The 6,522-nt window shown below is 41.8% G+C and overlaps 3 pseudogenes; 2 read left to right on the plus strand and 1 right to left on the minus strand.

The window, feature by feature from the left end:
• Positions 1 to 238: 238 nt before the first annotated feature.
• On the minus strand, positions 239 to 1,177 carry LOC101715080 (cyclin-C pseudogene; annotated as a pseudogene).
• Positions 1,178 to 2,842: 1,665 nt separating this feature from the next.
• LOC147822444 (small integral membrane protein 10-like protein 3 pseudogene) lies at positions 2,843 to 3,096 on the plus strand (annotated as a pseudogene).
• Positions 3,097 to 3,109: 13 nt separating this feature from the next.
• Positions 3,110 to 3,875, plus strand: LOC147822445 (protein FAM220A-like; annotated as a pseudogene).
• Positions 3,876 to 6,522: the final 2,647 nt, after the last annotated feature.

A 6,522-nucleotide genomic window follows, 5' to 3' on the forward strand; every position in this document is an offset into this window, starting at 1 on the left:
ATTTTGCAAAAATAAAATCACTTCCCAATATTGTTTGACAGAAACAAGCTATTCATTTTCATTTGTGTTCCACTAAAGACATTACTAAAATCTGTCCAATGGTTTATTTCCAAGAGGTCCACTATGGAATTCTTTGGAATGTTTTAAGATTGGCTGTAGCTAGAGTTCTGACTTCCATTTGGACCCTGCTCTCCTTCACTGGTTTTGGTTTTGGCATCTTACTAAGAATATAATCTTACTAAGGTATATCATTCACTATCCTCCATGCAAGGGGAAGCAACATGTCTTCTTGGCCCTTGCCCTGCACATACTGGAGCAAAGTTCTGTAAGGATGATACACTATCAAGCAACAATCCATTAGTTCTAAAAGATAGAATTCACATTCTAATATATGATTCATCCTATAAGGAAATTCCTTTGGGAAGGCATATGAAAATCTAGTTTTTAATACAGAAGTAGCAGCAACAATCAATCTTGTATTTGAGACTACCCCAAATTCCTCCACTTTGGATGCCAAAAACACACATGTAGGAGCCAGTAATACAGGGTCTATACTTTTCAGAGAATATCTGGCATAGAATCTCTTGAAATAGACCATAGCACTGGCAATAACTTGTCTTAATTTAAGATATTCACCTAATGCTTGGATAACATTTGTAAAAATATCTGTAATTTCCAATACTCTTCTTCTGAGAGAAACTTTAAATCCTTCTGGCGCTCCTTCAACAGATCTTGTTTATCAAAAATCCACTGCAAATAGTGGGAGCTCTGCCAAACGTTCCCTGCCTTGGAGCGCAGCTTGCCCTGATAAAAAAGCACCAGCCTGTGGAAAGCCCTTGGAGCTACTATAGACCCAGCCCATTGGGTAATCGCGTTCCTCAATCTGATCAGCTAAGCTCCTTTCCACGGCAGCCTATTTTAACTATTCTTGATGATAGAACTGGAAAATACATATTTTTAAAGACTTACTTCATATAAAAATTATATATTCTCCTGACTTTCTTGATTTGCCATGTATAAAATTGACAACTGAGCAGCTTCATAAACCATATGGACCTGTGGCCCGACAGAATGAATGGAACTGCACCTTGTGGAATCCACAGAACTACAGCCCCATGGAGCACATAGAACCATGGCTTCATGGAACACCCAGACCCACGTTCTGGTCTCCAACCATCTCCGCACCCATGGATTCCACACCTTGGCCACAGCCACCACCAATTCAGAGATAGCTCTGTGTTTTGTTCCCCCCCTCTGCTTTGGGCTGCAGAAGTGCCAGCCAACCAACCAACAAATCTGATTTTGGATAAGACCAAATTCCAGAAAATTCTGATTAGTTTCCACTTATTTCCCTGAGGTCATTGGAGATACTTCATTGTTGAAATAGTCCTAATAAGCACAGCGCCACACAGGTGACTACCAAATAACTGACCTGATTAAGGAAAAGGGCTATGCCCTAGAGAAGAGGTAAGCCCAGAAGTGTTGGCTGCTTCAGGGAGAAATAACAGGGAGCACAGCAGTGCTAGCCCCGAGAAAGGCACACATTTATGTAAAATAAGGAAAAAAAGCACTGTGAGATTTTACCCCAAGGGAGACTTCTTCATGGTGGGATAGATTTGGAGAAAAAACTCAGTGTAGAACCTGCATTTTGTAAATCTGCTCACTTGACAATTTGGGAAGGGCATGATCATATGGTACTGAGTCACAGAACATTTATACTACAGCTTCACTTCAGGACTGAAGTGGTACCCTACCACAGTAACTGAGTGAGAGACAACCATGGGAGACAGACTGGGAGAGGGGAAACATTAGACATAGATCTCTAGAGAGACTCCCCTGAGAAGTTCAAATTCAGGTCAGGAAAGGACATGGGACCTCCATTCTGTGGTGAGAAGACAAACTAGGGGGTCTGGCTTACAGAGGTATCTGGATCTAAAGTTTATGACATTAAATCTAGTGGTCTGCTTGAGCCCTCACCTTGCAGCCTACATCCAGAGGAGACCAGTGATCTGATTGCTTCCTCATGTACCAACATGAACAGGGACACATCTCAGCTTTGATAGTTGTCATGGACTGGGGTTTATGGAAAGGGGAACCTCTCAAACAGTGGGGCCATACATAAACCCAGAGGATAAAACGAGGGACAGAAAGGAATGTGATTTGCTGGATTCCAAAAACTTCAGGTTCTGGAAGAAATCCACTCATTTGGAAATACATAGGAATTTTTTTTCTTGTCTTTAGGCCCATTTTTTTCTATTTTTTTTGTGGAGTTTGGAGTTTTAGCACCCATCTATTTTTCCTTTTTTACTATTACTTTATTTGTTTGATTAGGTCCTCTTTCTCTCTCTCTTTTTGGGTGTTTTGTTTTGTTTTGTTTTTTGTATCGGGGATTGAACTCGGTACCTTACGCTTTTGAGGCAGGCGGCAGAACCACTGAGCTAAATCCTCGGCCCACTCTCTCTTTTCTTTTCTCACTAACTCTTTGAATTTGTTCCCTCATCTTTAAATTATTTTCCGTCTAGTTCACTCTCTGTATTATTTATCATTTTTCTTGTTGGTTATTTCTGTTTTTATCTAATAACTTTCTTTTACTCCTTAGTAGGATCCTTTGTTTCAATTTTATTGCCTCTTTTCCTATCTTCCATTGCTTAATATTTGAAATTCTATAGGCTTCCCCGCCTGTCCACCTAGCCTCGCTGCTGCCTCCTTAGCTCCCTGAGCTCTAAGAGCGTGGGCCAGCGGCGAGGGGCGGGGGTGGGGGGGGGCGGAGGCCCGGGGCGACGGCGGAGGTAGGGCGGGCGGCGGGCTGGCTTCAGGCGGCCAGTACAGAGAGCGTCTCTATATGGCGGCAGTTTTGTCGGGCCTGGCTGTCCAGCTCTTGAGCTCCGCTGTAGCCCGCTCTTATGGGGTCTTCTGCAAGGGTCTGACCCGCACACTGCTCATCTTCTTCAACCTGGCCTGGCGACGGCGCATCAACTTCCCTTACCTCTGCATCGTGGCTTCCATGGTGTTCAACGTGCGCTTGCAGGTTCATATTGAAATCCACTGAATGCCAACCCCTCCTGACAGAGGCATCAACCTGGGCTCACCACTGCAAAGGACACAAAGCATGAGGGACAGGAGAGGGACCCTCGGCACCTGTGCAGCGGAAGCGAAGGGGAAGGGAGGAGAGGACCAGGACAGATTCGAGAGGAGTGCGTAGAAGGGAAGGCCTTGCCCCGCAGATTCCCCTTCCTGGCTGAACACGCCTGCGGGAGATGGAGATGGAGATGGAAACAGAGCAGAGCGAGGCACTGTCGTAGGAAGCGGAAGCCGGTCTGAGTGAGGCTAGCCTCCTGCTTCCTACTGGCGACAGGGCGCTTCTGTACTGGAAAGGCTCCATGGGAAGAAAGGCCGGGCAGCGGTTCCCAGCAAGGCTGTAGGTCTGTCCCGGCCCCTGCATCTGTCCCCGTAGGAGAGTGCCTTGCTGCGCTGTCCCGCTGTGCCAGGGTAGCTCTGCAGAGAGACTGGCCAGGAGGAGGCCCCGGAGCCGCGGACAGACGCAGAGAATAGTGCTGCAGCGGAGAGGCGTGCGCTTCAGCGTGGCCAGCCAGGAGCAACTGCGAGAAGCGGGAGTTTCCGAGGGTGACCCCTTAAGGGCTCTTCCCGAGGAGCCAGGCTCTGCACTGGAACTGTCCTGCCTGTGTCCCTTGCTGTTGCCTGAGACGCTGCACGCCAGTCCTCAAGGCCTCCTGAGGAATGAGACAATATGTGAGCACCTCAACCAGCTAAAGCCTGTGCTCACAGAGCAGACAACAGAATATAGGAACATGCTTTTGAGTATAAATCGTACCTCAGATGGTCTGCAGATAACACTGAGGTTATTGGCTCTATGACCTTTGAAATTAGCAAATCTCCTAGGCCATAGTTAAGGTACAAGGAGAACAGTAAAAATAGTAGCTTAATTTTAAAAGTTGTCCTAGAATGATTTTTTTTGCGTTAAGTCTGGACGCAAACAGCAGCCATTCAGTTCCTGCTTTGGTTTGTACAGCTAGACAAACTTTATAAAGTATGTCTAGTATAAAATCACTAAAAGCTAGGTAATGAGAAAGAAATTGTTGAGCATGTTTTAAATTGTGCTTGAAAGACAACAAAGAATTGGGAGCCCTTTCCGGAGATTATTAATATACCCAGTATGATATCTGCTGGGAGCTTGGATTACCATGAGGTTCTTTTGTCTCCCATACCCAATCCAAAGAGCTACTTACTGTCCCAGACACTGTCTGTCTCTTTAGCTGTCCTGTCACAAATGAAGTGGATATTTGTAAAGTTTACCTGCTGTACTTTTATGAAGCCTTGCTGAGTTCATGGTGAGCTGTTACTATTTCTGTGTTTTGTAGAATAATTTTGGTCTGCAGCAAAATTTGATTTCTCACACTCTTTTCTTTCTTCTTGAAATGTAGTTTCAATGGAGGCCCTACGGTGAAAGTTACAATATTAAGTTTAGAATAATCTTCTCAAACTGGGATTCCTAGCCGTGTTACCCTAAGAAAAAGGAGCTTGACTCTGCTGTAGCTCTGATATAGAGGCAAATCAAGTATTTTCCCTTATAAAAGTTTCCAGATCCAAGAATTGAGGTCTCTTTTACACTAAGATTTTTCTTTATTTTTTCTTAAATCCTTTTATTGGTACATTTTAGGTATACACTTACATTTATCATTGGGAACTTGTACCTTTACATAATGTATCTTGGTTCTTATTTTTTTTCCCCATTCCCTTTGCCCTCCCTTCAACTCCTACACCCCTCCCTATTTACAAAGACTTTGTTTCCATTTTTTCCTTTTCTCATATTTTTTCCTTTCCCTTCTTTCCTTTCCCTTACCCCTCCCACTTTCCCTTCCCCTTGGGACCTTTTCTTCCTATTTCACATTATCAATTATTCATTTTAATCCTTATTTACACTTTCAGTTTCTCACACCAGAGAAACTATTCAGTATTTACTCGTGTGTCCTATTTATTTCACTTAAGAATATGCCCTCAATGTGCATCCAATTTTCTTACAGTTCTTGCTGAAGGACCAACTATGAGACTCTTAAATCCTTCTCTGATCCAAGCTGAAGTAACTCGTTTGTTGATAACTTTAACAAAGGTCACTTAAAAGTGTAAGTTTTTAAGGACTCCCAAAGTGAAGCTTGAAATAGTCATTTTGGTAATGATTGCATATGTCAATTTGTACTATGTGTTAAATTACTATGCTGTGTGCTATTTTAGTGTTTTGGGAAAATGGAGAATAAAATCCTTTCTTTAGCATAATAAATGTCTTATTTTAATGTGTGTAAAAATATTTGAAATTCTATTTTTTTATGATCCCATTTCCCCATCTATTCTCTTTCCAGCAGAGTTGGTGTTTCCAATTTAATATTTAGATCTTTGATTCATTTTTATTTTAGTTCAGTGCATGATGAGAGACATGGGCCTAGTTTTAATCTTCGGCATGTAGAAAGCCAGGTTTTCTAGCACCAATTATGAAAGAGGCTATCCTTCCTCCAGTAAAAATGTTTGGCCCCTTTGTCAAAGATAAGGTGACTGAGTGTGTTTGGAGTTCTTTCTGCCTCTTCTAGTCTGTTCCATTCACCCTCAGATCTGTTTTTTGGCCAGTACCATGCTGGGTTTTTTTAATCAAATTATTCTATGGAATAATTTCAAGTCAGGGATTGTGATGCCCCCTGCCTTGTATTTGTTGCTCAAAATTTTTTTGCTCTTCTAGGGTTCTTCTGATTCCAAATGAATTTTAGGAATGTTTTCCCTAGTTCTGTGAGGTGCTACTGGTAAGTTGTTTGGGATTGCAAAAAATCTGTATAACAATTTTGAGAGTATGGCCATTTTCACTATGTTGGTTCTTCCTACCCAAAAGCAGGGAATATCTTTCCATCTTCTGATATTTTCTTCAATATCCTTTTTAAAAGTACTGTAATTTTCTATGTATAGGTCCTTTATTTCCTTTGTTAGATTGATTGCTAAATATTTCAATTTTTGGTGCTATGGTGAAAGGTGTTGTTTCACTAATTTCTTTTTCGGTGATTTTGTTATTTATGCACAGGAATGCTATTGATTTTTGAATGTTGACTTTGTATCCAGCTATGCTACTGAATTTGGTTATTAAACCTAGAAGTTTTTGGTGGAGTTTTTTGGGTCTTCTACATAGAGAATCATGTCATCTGCAAATAATGGTAATTTAGCTTCTCCTTTTCTATCTTTTTTACTTTTATTTTTCTTCTCTAATTGCTCTGCCTAATGCTTCCAGAACTATGTTAAATAGAAGTGGTGATAGTGGACATCCTTGTCCTGTTCCTGATTTTAGGGTGAAAGCTTTCAATTTTTGACCATTTACTATGATGTTGGCTGTTGGTTTGTCATAGATGGCTTTTATCAGATTGAGATAAAAACCACCTATTCCTATTTTCTGTAGGGTTTTTATCATGAATGGTGTTGGACTTTGTCAGGTGCTTCTTCTATGTCTATTGATACGATCTTTGGCTCTAT

This window comes from Heterocephalus glaber, unplaced genomic scaffold, assembly GCF_053883595.1.
Source record: "Heterocephalus glaber isolate CG9 unplaced genomic scaffold, H.glaber_assembly_v1.0 deba00001613, whole genome shotgun sequence".
Lineage (NCBI taxonomy): Eukaryota > Metazoa > Chordata > Mammalia > Rodentia > Bathyergidae > Heterocephalus > Heterocephalus glaber.